We start from the raw sequence: 14,960 nt of genomic DNA, 5'->3' as shown, positions 1-14,960 counted from the left end.
GAATAATAAATTGATAATTTAGAACCAATCTCGGGGTAAAAATATCTTAAAAACGTAATAAAGCATTTTCAAGGAATGGTTTCCTCAAATAATCGTGTGTATAAAATTTTGAAAATTTTGATTCGCCTCTTCGCGACGTCGATATTATCAAGTTTAAACCCCAGGAAGGGTACAAGAGAATTTATTCACTCACAAATCTTCTCTACCTATTGCCAAATGGACCGTTTCGTCATGTATTTTGGAAATGGATAACGTGTTTTGTTACATTTCATACATTTAAATTCTCTCGCGGGTTATGTAGTCCAATGCGAGGCCGTAGCCAGAAAATATTTTCGGGGGGGGGGGGGGGGGGGGGGGTTTATGGAATAGTAGACAAGCATAAAATTATTTTTATAAGATAAATAAAATAGCATATACGGTTAAATATACATATTCATTATAAACCCTTAAAGGAAAATATAAAAATATTATTATAAAATTGAATTTAGCCTTCTAGCTTTTTTTTGCAGCGACCAAATGAATTAACTCCTTGGTGTCGATGCCAATTCTGCGGTCCCTAAGGAGGCTCATAAGTCACTCACCTCTCTACTAATTCACAGATCTATTATTTCAACACTGCACTACAACTACACACACTACACCTACAAATTCACTTAGATAATTATTGAATTAAGTCGCATTAGACTACTAGACGTCCATGCGCCGCTATATAATATCGTCGTGTGAGCACCAAGCGAGCATAAAGTATCAATTTCATTTTTTTCATTTCGGGGGGGGATCAATCCCCCTTGATCCCTCCCCTTCCTACGGCCTTGGTCCAATGACAACAATACTTTGCTAGCTAACAGTCATAAATTTGAATCGAAAATACTTCTAGTGTTAAATTCTCATAACTACACGAAATTGACTCCATTAACGAGATGAAAAATTTATCACAAATTACGGTTAGTGATTTCTTCAACTTTTCATTTTATCTCTTTTCAATCTAAAAGCCGTCCCGAAGGCGCTTTTTCAAATGCCGTACCGATGAGTTCATGGACTCACCCCAACCATCCAGTTAATAAATACAGGGAAAATTTTGTTTGCTGGTGTTTTATTTTGAATTTCTTTTTTCTTGTTTTTATATGAATTTACAATTTCGAAATAAATGGAACTTTAATCATTTTTTCCTATTTCTTTTTTATTTGAAGATTAAAATATTAAACATGGTTAATTTTGAAAATAAGGTAATGAGGTTTAGATATAAGAGATATTCATAGAAGAGTGATTTATTGAGGCAGTGTATATGTTTTTGGGATACTCGTGTAGCACCCCAAAAGTTCTGTAAGCGGTGTGTTATTTCTGCCATTCAGCCTGGATTTGAAATAAGTTACCAGATAAGAAATGAAGTTGTTAATAGTAGGGCGTTTGTGGGTTTTTCTGACACTGGAAATTCTGATTAGCTTATTAAGACGGAGGAGGTAACGGATTGATTCATTTTGAAAATATTTTAATTGTTTATTATAGTGCTATTGTTGGCGTAAATTTCACGTAGTTACATAGGGGTTAGATGGAAGATGAGACTTCCTAGTCCCATCTTCCATCTAACTAAGTAATACTATAATTTAAATGCTGGTTGAACGATAATTTGCTGTCGGGTTACTTCATCAGGACTGCCTTATCAGTTAACCAATGTAGAATTTGATTCCTGGATAATGCGGGTGGTGGTAGAGATTTGTATGCGGCGATGTGGGAGTGCTGGGAAGTGCATATAAACCCCGCCAGTGGCGTAACTATGGAGGGGATAGATCCCCCAAAGCCTCAGAGAGATTAAAAAATTATTAAAACTATTGTCTCGTTTTGAAATATAATAACTGTGTCTGCTTAAAACAAGTGCCAAAATAATGTAAAATATATTTCCAGGCATGTCATTTTTCAAAACATTTTCCCGGAATCCCTGTTGCCTATCCCAACCCTACAACCCTTGTAGGCCCCTTTATCTCCCCCCAAAGCCTATTCTATTTGGGCGTTAGTGCAAAGGATGTTTCTCTCAATACGACGTATTCCCAGAAAGTATCGGCCTTCGCCATTCATTTCATTGCCATGATTTAGTTTAGCGAATGCTCTTGACCTACATTTGGTAGCATATCAGAGATTACCTTTGTAATCTTTGGTGGATTAAGGGGGGGACGGCCGTGCCCTTAATTTATGGAAAAATGGAAGAGATGGTAGGTAATCTTTGAGTTGACTCTCAATGAAAAGTCTCTTTTCAGCAGCTTAAAAAACTAATTGTAAAAATAATTGATGAAAACTTAAAAGCCACTTGTCTCCGAATATCGGACATCATACGTAATATGGCAGATATGTACTGCATACCACAACAGCGCCGTGGAAAATGATGAACCCCCCTAAAAACAACAACAAAATCCGACCATGTTTGCAAAGCACCAGCTAAGGTAGGCACATAGCTCCTCGCGGACTTTCAATGCATGGAAGATTCAAATCTTTTATCTTCGTTGCAGTGCCACATCATCAGGTCTGCCTTATCTCTTATACAATATAGAATTCATTTTTCTGGGTACTCCGGGTGGTGGGAGAGATTTGATGGCGGGGTTGAGGTAAGTGCTGGGACATAGGCGGATCTAGGGTGGGGGGGGGGGGGGCACGGGGGCACGTGCCCCCCAGAACCTTAAAAAAATATGGAAGATTTTAATAGAGTCCCATTATCATTGCGTTCGTCTTGTATTGCGAGGTATCCTTGTGCCCCCCCAGAATAAAATCCTGGACACGGCCTTGCTTGTGCCCCCCCCCCCCCCCAGAAAGAAATCCTGGATCCGCCCCTGTGCTGGGAAGAGCAACTACACATTTTACTCGGCAATAATGAAAAAATTGTGAGTGTTTCTGACACTGGAAATTGTGATTAGCTTACTGAGACGGAGGAGGGAACGGATTGATTCATTTTGAAAGTATTTTAATGGTTTATTAAAGTGCTATTGTTGGCGTAAATTTCAGCTACATAGGGGTTAGATGGAAAATGGGACTTTCTAGTCTTTCTACTACGAAGAACTTTCTAGTCCCATCTTCCATCTAACTAAGTAAGACTATCATTTAAATGCTGGTTGAACGATAATTTGCTGTCGAGTTACTTCATCAGGACTGCCTTATAAGTTAACCATTGTAGAATTTGATTCCTGGATAATGTGTGTGGTGGTAGAGATTTGTATGCGGCGATGTAGAGCACTGGTCGAGGTAGCGAGAACCCGAAAGATGATGAGAAAAATTCGTATGCACCGTCAATTCTAATATTGATGCTATATCGGTACAGCGCTCTTCCTAATGCTTAGGTTCTTCACTACTTCACTATTCATTTTTTCTGGCGTCAATAAGGACTCACTGGCTTCCTTCGCAATACTATTTTCACTATTAACCCCTTGCGCTGTAATGACGAGTCTAGCTCGTCATGAACTTTCGATGCCAAACCGCGCAATGACGAGTATATCTCGTCATTAGATTTTCATAATTTTAGCTCTATTTAGAGGAACAATATATTTATTTTGAAAGCTTAACAATGTTAAAACACACATAGTATACATAAATAATTCATATTTTATGAAACATGAGTCATTGGACGGATTAAAATGATTTTATTCGAGTAGCGATAGCTGTGTTCTCCATGTTTAATAATCACATTTTATTTCACGGTTGTACGTCGAACAAATTACAAAATATCATTTCATTACCTACCATTTAAAAGAGAACTACAGAAAAAATAAATAAAGAATAGGGGCACGATATTCGGAAAATAAATCGAAGTGGAAGGAGTCAAGAGAGGGCATGTTCATCTTATGAATTTGATCGTAGTTGGTATCAGTGGCGTAACTATGGGGGGGAGGGGTTTGAGGGCATAGATCTCCCCCCAAAGCCTCTGAGAGATCAATTTTTTTAAATCTTGTCTGAATTTGATCTATAGCAACTGCATCCAGGGGCGGATCCAGGATTTCTTTCTGGGGGGGCACAAGCAAGGCCGTATCCAGGATTTTGTTCTGCAGGGGGGAGGGCACAAGGATACCTCGTAATCTACATCTATATAATACCCCGCAAGCCGCCTAAAAGGCGTGTGGCAGGGGGTGTTAGGACACCAGCCGTTTACAGCTGTAAAAAAAAATGAAGTACTCTAACGAGGTTGGTACTAGCGTTTATTAAAGTCCTTTATGGTTCGGGGGAAAAACGAATTCCCATATCTATCCGTTCGGCAAAACACCTCTCTTAATTTATCGCTTCTGTCGGATCTGGAAATATAGTGTGGCTCTAATATTATGTTCTCTGTGTCGCTCTTAAAGATATCCATTCTCAATTGTTCAAGCAATCTAAGCCTAGCGCGCAGCCTCCGAGTCTGAAATGGCTCCCAGGCTAATTCGCTTAACATCTGGGTAACGCTGTCTGTACGCCCGTAGCAGTTTTTGACGAAACGCGCAGCCTTCCTTTGTATTTTATTCAGTTCGCGGATTAAGTCTTTCTGCACCGGTAATATAAAAGGAACGCATTCATAATGGGATCTTATTAAAAATCTTGTATATTTTTCAAGGGTCTGGGGGACGTGCCCCCTAGATCCGCCTATGACTGCATCTGCTTAAAGTTAAATTTTAAGTTCCAAAATGATGTAAAATGCATTTTCAGGCACGTTATGTTTCAAAAATTTTCCTGAACTCCCCGTTTTCTGGGGGGGTAGCCCCCAATTACCCCCTTCATCCCCCCAAAGCATATTCCTAGTTACGCCACTGGTTGGTATAGGTGTCTTTGGTGCTCTATCGCCCGAAGGGCATCTGACGAGTGCGTTGATTCAGTGGTTCAAGCTCGCTGAACGAATCTTCTGCAGGGAGGCTGTGCTTGACGTTGATCGGAATTACATTTACCTATCTATTTTCGTTGCGAAAGGTTGATTCCGATTGGTAAGCGACGCGATTTGAATTTCTTTCGATTGCAAATTTTCATTTCGTCGACGGCATTAGAGCTCGCTGTGAGTCGTCTGAAGTAATTTTGAATAAGAAAAATTCTGTTGGCGTTGTCACCCAATTTTAATAAACCCTATGTAATGAAAATCTTTAGCAATAATTAGAATTATGTCAAGCACATCTTTCGGAAAAATTCGATAGGTATGAAGCACATCCCTCAGATGGTGCATATTTTCATAAAGGGGATAATAGTAATACTTATTAGCTCTGGGTACAATACCCCCAAGAGCACCAATTTTACACTAGGGGTGCGTGGAGAACGCACAACGTATTTAAGTAATTGTGGTACAAAAGAAAAGCATTGAAAATGAAATATAAACATACAATCAGAATATATCATGTGAAATAAACCTGAGCGAGCAATGCAATAATAACAAAACGACATAATCCTTCTACTGTGAGCATAACCAAAAACAAAAACTCAACTGGATTTCCGAAGAAAGAAAAATTTTATAACGCATTTATAAATCAATGAGATGAGTATATAGAACATGGCAATGCATCAACACGAAATGAGATGAGAAAAATTCATATGCACTGGCTATTCTAATACTGATACTGTATTGGTAAAGTGCTCTACTCTATGCTGAGGTACTTCTCTGTTCATACATTTTTCTGGCGTCTTGAATAACGCATTGTCTACCTACGAAATATTATTTTCACCATAGGGTGGTTCCCTTTTATTATTTATTGCCTAAATCGAAAGATTATTACTACTGGAGTACGCATTTCACGCTCTTAGATTTTAGAATGACGATATCTATTTTTCGCAATTAAACGAAAAGTGAAAATTTTAAATCGCGCGAAAACACGACGGCTAAGTAGGAATGCTGGGAAAAGTCCGTGTGACGTATTTCTGGCTCCAGCTCTCGCACCGTGAGGTCACCTTGGGGCGAGGCTCTGAGCGCTGATACGACGCAGGATGCTAGCAAGTAGCAGAGTACCCTGCTAGCAGGTAGCGCTTGGCTTAAATAAGGATTATTAATACCCTATCAAACGAAGAAAACTTTCCGAACTTAGGTAACTTTAATGGGTGATTATTAAGAGATGTTTCCTTGATCTCTGGGCCTCATGCATGCATTGGTAATATCAAACAATGTAAAACTCATATCTACTCGTGTATAAACTAGGTCCCTGTGATTCGTCTAAACCGGTATTTCTAAAACCAAATAATTTGTATATTATGGATACACTAATGGTGGGTAAGGAATCGCAATCGATGCATTTCGTTTTCTTTGATTAAGGAAACAACCCTATTATGGCAGGGATGCCCATTTCATCAGGCTCGTTGGCTCACCCTTCCTCAAAATTTGGCGAATGATCCCCTCTAAAACATACGACTCATCTTACCTCCTCTCGAAATATATTTATGGTTGTCTCTAAGCTATTTAATAGGCTGCGCGCTAATTTAGAATAGATATCTTTCAGAGCGACACGGAGAACCCCACTATATTTCCAGGTCCGACAGATATTATAAATTAAGATGAATATCTTGCGGAACGGATAGGTTAGGGAATTCGTTTTTCCCACGAGCAATAAAGGACTTCAATAAATGCTAGGCTTTAGAGCATTTTCTTTATTATCTGTAAGCAGCTGGTGTCCTTATCAGGGGCGCAGTTAGGAATCAAGGCGGGGGGGGAGGTTTAGGCGCAACTAATACCTACGGGTGTTGGGGTATTGCATACCCACCAGGGTACGTGGGAGTTGCGGGGGCCCTCCTGCAGAAAATTTTAAGATTAATGGTTCAAAATGACTAGTTTTACCGCTTTATGAGAGATATTTGATTAATCCTAACACTATTCTATAAGTAATACTAATCAATTAAGTAAAATGGATTGAACTTAAAAATTTCTCTGAGCTCTGGGGGGGGGGGGGGGGTTTATCCCCAAAACCCCCCTCGCTGCGCCTCTGGTCCTTATGCCCCTCGCCATACGCCTTTGAGGCGGCGTGCGAGGCAGTACGTAGATGTAAATTATCTGTCGCGGTCAGCGGCGTAACTAAGACTTAGCTTTGGGGAGATGGATCAGATTGAAAAGCACACTACCAGGGTACACTGGGTAATAATAACCGGGCAAATTGAATCCTGAGGGTATTAGTTAAATCAACCATTTAATAGGGTGGTTTCCTATTATTTTTTTATTGCCTAAATCGAAAGATTATTACTCCTGGAGTACGTATTTCACGCTTTTAGATTTTTAAATGACGATATCTATTTTTCGCGATTAAATGAAAAGTGAAAATTTTCAAGCGCGCGAAAACGCGACGCTTAAGTATGAATGTCGGGAAGTCTCTCCGCGTGACGTATTTCTGGTTCCCCCTCCCGCCCTGCGAGGTGACCTTGAGGCGAGGCTTAGCGGTGATACGACGCAGGCTGCTAGCGGCTAGCCTAGTACCCTGCTGACTGGTAGCGCTTGGCTTAAATAAGGATTATTAATAACTTATCAAACGAGGAAAACTTTCCGACCTTAGCCAGTTTTAATAGATGATTATTAAGACATGTTTCCCTGAGCTCTGTGCCTCATGACTGCATTGGTAATCTCAGATGATGTAAAACTCATATCTATTCGTATAGAAACTAGGTCCCTGTGACGTCACGTGGAGTGGCATCGCATGGGCGCCAATCTGGCCCTTTTCAAATGAGGATAAAAATGGACCATTGCCATTCGTCTAACCCGGTATTTCTATAAAAAAATAATTTGTATATTATGAATACACTAATGGTGAGTAACGAATCGCAATCAATGCCTTTCGTTTTCTTTGATGAAGGAAACCACCCTATTCGTAAATTATGCGAATGAACTACTAATTTGAATAAATTAGAGAGGCCAACTTAAAACTAAATTATTTAATTCCAGTACTTTTAACAATTAGGGTCGCTGCGATATGAATATTTTGTTTTTGTAGGGTTCTGGGGGTGCTCCATCCCTGGGTGTTATTCTTTTTCCATTTTACATGCATTAAAAATTAATTTTAGAAAAAAAATATTTTTATTTTTGTGGCCCCAACAGTGGCGTAACAACGGAGGGAGGGGGTTTCCGGGTTACAAATCCCCCTTGAGTCTTTAAAAGAAATGCCCAGAACGAGTAGGACAGACTCAGTGGATAAAAAATACTATATTTTAGTAAATAAACGTACGAAATCACTGTTTTTGAGTCCTAAAATTCACGTTTTCAACATCAAAAATCTCTGGACCCTCCTTAGCCGAGGGGTGTTTTCCATCTCCGGTGAAATCCACGTTTCAAAATTTTTTAGTTCGTTTTGAACATTTTTTGTGGGCTTAGTTTTTATTTTCAACATACTGCGCCAAACGAAAAAAAGGAAAGAATAGATCTACGGTTGCAAAACCTGCAGTGATACGCCTGATACCACAGGCAGATCTCAGTTCGGACCAAAGCGGGGAGGGGGGGGGGGGGGGGGGAACCGGGGGTCTGGGGAATTCCCCCCTTGCCGAAGGGGGGTTCGGGGATATAGGTTATTTGGGATTTTCAAGACTCAAAAACGGCGGTATTTGGCTAATTCTTTGATTAAGGACACTACTGTGCACATGTAGTAGGTCGTTTTGTTGGCAAAAGTTTTATGGCGGTTATCTACATACTACCCCGCAAGCTGCCTCAATAGGCGTATGGGGGGGATGTCAGGACACCCGCCGTATTCAAATAAAAAGGAAATGTTCTTACGAAATTACGCCTAGCATTTATTAAAGTCCTTTGTCGTACGGGGGAAATAACGGATTTCGCACCTATCCGTTCGCCTAAATATCTCTCTTATTTTATCATAACTGGAAATGCAGCGGATTCCTAATGTGTTGATCTCTGTGTCGCTCTTTTCTCAATAGGGTAGTTTCCTTCATCAAAGAAAACGAAAGGCATTGATTGCGATTCGTTACCCACCATTAGTGTATTCATAATATACAAATTATTTGGTTTTAGAAATCCCAGTTTAGACGAATGGCAAGGGTCAATTTTATCCTCATTTGAAAAAGGCCAGATTGGCTCCCATGCGATTCCACTCCACGTGACTTCACAGGGACCTAGTTTATACACGAGTAGATAAGAGTTTTACATTGTTTGATATTACCAATGCATGCATGAGGCACAGAGCTCAAGGAAACATCTCTTAATAATCACCCATTAAAATTACCTAAGTTCGGAAAGTTTTCTTCGTTTGATAGCGTATTAATAATCCTTATTTAAGCCAAGCGCTACCTGCTAGCAGGGTACTCTGCTACCTGCTAGCATCCTGCGTCGTATCAGCGCTCAGAGCCTCGCCCCAAGGTCACCTCACAGGGCGGCAGCGGGAACCACAACGACGTCACACGGAGTTTATCCCGGCATCCATACTTACCCGTCGCGTTTTCGCGCGCTTGAAAATTTTCACTTTTCATTTAATCGCGAAAAATAGATATCGTCATTTAAAAATCTGAAAGCGTGAAATACGTACTCCAGGAGTAATAATCTTCTATTTAGGCAATAAAAAAATAATAGGATACCACCCTATTGCTCAAGCAATATAAGCCTAACGCACAGCCTATGAGTCTCTAGCGGCTCCCAACCCAATTCGTATTGCATCTGCGTAATGCTTCCTGTACGCCCGTAGCAGTTTTTGACGAATCGCGAATCTTGATAGGTTGGAGGGAATGAAGCCTTCAAGAGGAATGACTCCTCGGAATCCTGTGCTGCCTATCTTAAAACTATCTCTGAAATAAAATTATTCAAGAGAAGGTGGGAAACTGATCTCCTGAAACATTCTTCTGGATTTTCTGCGGGAGCGTTGCTCCTGTTTCTTTGACGTATGCATGTTGTCTGAAGGGGAGGAAGCATTATTGGAGGGGAGAAGACTCGCGCACAGCACAAATATTTTCCATTTTTCCTCACACAGACCGCGAAATCCTAAGTAGCTCAGTGAATTCTGGTTTGGTTAGTGTGAGAGTTTATCTTCTTTGAAGTGTTAATATGAAACATATAATCACTGTTGACATTTCAAACCCCAGCTCATATGCCACTTGAAGGGAGTTTTCGGATGGACTGTTGAAATCAAGTTCGGCTTCGCGTCAAATATCAGCTATGTTTAAAGATCTTCAATAGAGTTGAGTGGACCTTAATTGCTTACATTTTATTTTCTGTCTTAAGTGTGTAGAAGTTGTTTGTATTAATAAAGTTGTAATTATTTAAAGCGTGAGTATTTTTATGAATCCCTGAACACTTACCACTTCTGCTGCTGCAGCTTCCCCAATATAAAGATCAAAATCAAAATAAATGAAAATATTAAAAATATATCCTAATAATTTTCTTCTCTAAACGACAGTTTTAATTGGCCAGCTGATTAATATGGACGATACAAATTGTTTAGCATTATCCGTAAAACAATATTTTAAGATATGTTTGTTAATTCAGGATTAAATTTTTCTACAAAATGAGTAACTAAATGTTTGCACAAGTTTTCATCTGCACTTTAAAAAATAACCAACGAGTATGGATGAAAGCTACGTACTTGTGACTATATTTATATGCCATGCAAAAAATTAATAAGACATTGTTAATTAATAACAGCCAAAAGTTTTAAATTGGCCCCAAAATGTGCTTCGTAATATTTTGCACTTTTACTTTTGCTTTTTGAAAGCGGTATTCGAAAATGTTATTTTAGATGTTTATTAAATTTCAGGGCATTTTCAAGGAACAAACTCACTAAATAGATAATCGAACCGTAGTAAATTATTAAATTTTATAACCTGTGAAGTTCTCACTTTGCATGACATTTTTTCTTATAAAACTTTATTTTTTAAAATTTATCTATTTTTTAAGAGCGTCAATATCCATTTCCGGGCATGTGAATTCCTAACATTATCCGTCGGGGGGTGGGGGCGAATCCTCCGCTGAGGGGGGCCCCATGATGAGCCAGCTGAGGGCCCCCAATCACCCCAGAACGCCCCTAGTTTTGATTAATTAACTGCCGCTCTACCATGATAAATCCCGTGAAAAGAGATGATTTGTGATCGTTAATGTGGTTTTTCAATACGACAAGATATCGTATATCCTAAAGTGGAGTGGAGTGTGCTAAACTGCTCAGAATTATTCCGATAAGTTTTCATGAAGAACGGTACGTATGGTATGGTATTAGCAGTATTAGGAGAAGACAACCAACAGCTGACGTTTTTTGCACCATGAGGGAAGTGTAAGAGAAGGCAGGGTGGAGAGAAATCAGACGTCGACGTTATCCCGCTCTTAACGAAAGGCGCCAAGGGGACCATGAAGGCTCATCTCTTCGACGGGATGAAAATTTTCGAATTCGCCAAATTGCGTTGCCAAGCAACGCGCCTAACCGCTCTTCCGATTTAAATTACCCCGACAAGCGTCAAGCACACACCTTTGTTACAGGGTAATGCCAGTATACCAAAATTTAAAATTATTATCTGTAGTTAATTTGTCGATTTCAGGGTTTTTTATGCAGCAGTAATTTATAAAAGTCCGCTTTTTTGTCATCGCGCAAAAGTATCTATGACTGTTTATGCATAAGATTTGAGTTTTCCTCGAAGGTCAAAGTTCTTAGTAGGTTTTGATGATCAATTATATGTATTTAAACTAATAAGAATGTATTGTTTGATATTTTTTTCAATATGAATTGTAACAGGTAGCTGTGGCATATTCATCCGCAAAAATGACAAAAACTTTGCCCGTGATCTTAACTATAATTGCCTGTTCAGTAAAAATATGCACATCCATAACTTAATTTGTAAGATATTGCTATCAGTATCTCCATCCTTTATCCATGGTAAACCTTTAAAATATGTTTTACCTTGGGCCACTTAACATGATGCCAGGGTTGTTTTTTATTAAAATAATCGTTCAAAAGTTTCCCGTTTTGCTAGTCAGAAATAATATCCAAGTTTTTTCATTACAGGGTAATCGAAGTAGTCTTGGTTTTATACGTTATATCGGTTCATCTCGTCAGTCAATCCAATTTCGAGGGATGCTGTAGTATACCTTCCTCGTTGATAGGTGGCCACAAATATGTTCACAGATTCGGCTAGGTCCCGCTGACACATGGCTTACGTCATTCGCATACCGTGCAATTGCTTGGATCCCCCTCTGGAGTGGAATTGAGGTGTGGTTCAGTGTAAGCTGGCGCAAACGGGGAAAGAATCTCCAGAATTGTTGAAGGCAAGGTAAACGTTAAAAACAATGTATTCACGAGCAAGTCATTGGAGTTTATAGTCTGAATTTGTTAAGATTTCTCGAGTGAATACTGTTATTGAAATCCCGAGTGTCGGACTAATAGCCCCAGCCGGGTGTTTCTGGGATGCATCGACTTCCGGTTCCTGGATCTGTTGTGTATTAATAGGTTTCTCTGTAGTTTATGAATTCTAATTATAATTGATGTGAGTAATGCGTGAAACGTAATTCATTGTTTCATCCTTTAAACGATTTACTATCCCTTCTCCCTAGTTATAACGTTTTTCGTGATCATACGAAATCTGCCATGTCAGTGTAAACGAAGATTTGCTCTCAATTTACTAAATTGTAACAAATTATTGCGTTAAATCATTATTTTTTAGCATGTAAGGTGCTTGTCTAAGTGTTTGTTGTTTCTTTTCATACACCTGTTATTATGAGTGTGGAAATAAATTTGCTCACTAGCGTTGGCCTGCTGGCTATGAAGTCGGAACTTGATTACACTCCCAGAGTATTGTGGACTAATAAGTTACAGAGCACTATTTTTCATGTCGTGATATTAAATAGTTAATTTCTATCCTTTAGTGGGTGTAACTCGAAGTAAAATTGTTACTGTCATTTTTGCATCAACAACACTTGATTTGACCATTAGATGATAAATTTTCTCATGTTTGAATTCGTAAAGCTAACTCATTACGTTATTGGTTTCCACAGTCATTGCGCGTATCTGACGTTTACGGGTTTTATACTTTAGGTTGGGCGTTGTGTGTTGTTAGTAGTTTTTGAAGGTACGTGTTATTTATCATAACATACTTTCCTACTCGTTGTTGCTCCGTGCGAGTACTTCATCGTTTCCTATGTCAACAAGAACAATATTTATGCATGAAATGGAATACTGTTATATTATTCTTGATGGTATCTCTATGCTGTATTTAAAGTGACAGTAATTGACTCTGAGAGACTGCGTTCCTGAGATAAGTTGTATGCAGTTGACCTTAGCTTATTAACCGGTTGACATACTGTCAGAGCCGCCAGTGGGACTTGTTTGGCTCATGATATAGTGGGCAAGTTCGAATGAAGATATCTTGTACAGTTGTGGTCGTTAATTGGGATTTACTTTGTTAAAAGTTCGTATGTATTACAGTAGAGATTTAACTTCGTGTTGTTGCATGCAGCTGACCTTTGTTGAACAAATCAGTCCATGAGTTTACCAGTGAAGTCTCCTCTACAGTGTGCTGCCCGTCGCTGTTTCATTTGCTTCTAGGAATGAGAAGGCACGTCTTAAATAGTTGTACTCTCATAGAGATGACTCATCATACCTTCTACGTAAAAGTTATTAGTCCGACAGGCATGGCCCCGATTGTATGGAATTAAATGTTACGCCTACCCTTTGTTTTCAAAACATTGGAATTGTATGTTATTTGTTTTCTTTTATTTTGAGTTCCAACTAACTTATCTGTAGCATATCGCCGCGGAATTGCTACGAGGGTTATTGGTTCGCCTCTCTTCCAAAAACCTAATCTTAAATATTTGAAGCCAGTCATCCATCCGGAAAGGCATGGAACTGATTGATACTCTTAAAAGGAATTCTTTGGAGCTTCTTTGTGTTGGTGTTTAGTGAGAATATTTCAATCCATTTTGATATGAATTATTATGAACAAGATATAAGCCACTCCCCCCTGAGTGGCTAATCTCATGTTTTACCCTATACCTTCAAAATCAACGATTCAAGATACTTGAGAATGTATTTCAAAACTTCTACCTACCAGTAAACTGGTTCGAAAGTCGCCGTTATAATTTTTAGGTATAATTGCCTCGAATACGATGTTTTAATTGATCTTAGTCGATACTTGATGCTTTTGTCTCGATGTTGAATTTGTCTCAGTTTCTGTAGGAATATTGTGGCATGTTATTGTTTACCTATGTTTTTATTTAAAACTTTTTATACTTTTAATATTTATTTTTAACTTTTTATTCGCGAAGACTTCTTTAACGTGGTTGAAAAGCATATGTTGTAATTTAATCTTTGCATGGAGGAAGGTAAGTGAGCGAAATAATTGTTTGAGCAATCAACAAACTGATGTTATAAATTGTTCTTCGATTCCTGACTTAGCCAGTGAATAGCGTGATGGAATCATTGTGACCCCTCTGACACAAATAGAAATTTGTTTTATAGTTATCAACTAATAAAAATTGCCTTTAGCTTTTTTTTGTTATAAACTTGCTATCACTGTCTTTTGCAACCATGCGGCATTGTTGGGCGTACCTCAGATCATCAATTGCATGCTGTTGTTTCAAGACTTGATGTTTTCCAGACTTGCATTCATACATGATGCAATTTACTTTTGTACTGGAATTATTTAGGCCGATGATTTTTATCTCATTCTTACCTCTTTCTCAACTCCTATATTGAATCTTTTGTTCTACATCCTTTCTACACAAAGAACCAATGTGTTCTGAGTTTGGGCAAAAATGTCTTCACGTGCTTCTCCTATATTGAATTTGTAAAGAGGAACTGCCTTGATAAATTGTAAGCATCATTTGAGATTTTATTGTTCATAATAGGATCCTAGCCTAAGGTTTCTTTTCATTAAGTATTGACTTGGTAGCATGTGTATGAAACCAGTTTAAGGTATCAGCATAATGAGAAAACTGGCAGCTAGTCACTCATAATTTTATTGTCTTTTGAGGTATTTGCTCTCTTGATAACTGCCACTTTTTGGGATAGAGGGACCCATTTGAATTTGGGACAGTAAGCTAAATTTTACAGACTTACTAAGCTATACATGAATGGGAAATT

General features: G+C 38.8%; 1 protein-coding gene across 5 annotated transcripts in view; it reads left to right on the top strand.

Annotated features, from left to right (window-relative positions):
* The window catches only part of LOC124171823 (ras-like GTP-binding protein Rho1), a 72,692-nt gene that overhangs the window by 31,044 nt on the left and 26,688 nt on the right, over window positions 1–14,960 (top strand). For 2 of the 5 annotated variants that reach the window (XM_046551169.1, XM_046551165.1), the window contains exon 1: window positions 12,044–12,153. The exons of 1 other annotated variant lie outside the window; for it this stretch is intronic. The gene's annotated coding sequence lies outside the window, so the exon portion shown is untranslated. Of the gene's footprint in view, window positions 1–12,043; window positions 12,154–12,210; window positions 12,367–14,960 lie in introns of those variants that run through there. 2 more of the 5 variants (XM_046551172.1, XM_046551168.1) reach the window with 2 other exon arrangements.

This window comes from Ischnura elegans, chromosome X (genome assembly GCF_921293095.1).
Source record: "Ischnura elegans chromosome X, ioIscEleg1.1, whole genome shotgun sequence".
NCBI classification, from domain to species: Eukaryota; Metazoa; Arthropoda; class Insecta; order Odonata; family Coenagrionidae; genus Ischnura; species Ischnura elegans.
Note: the sequence above shows the minus strand (reverse complement) of the source record. Positions and strands in the feature narration are given on the sequence as shown.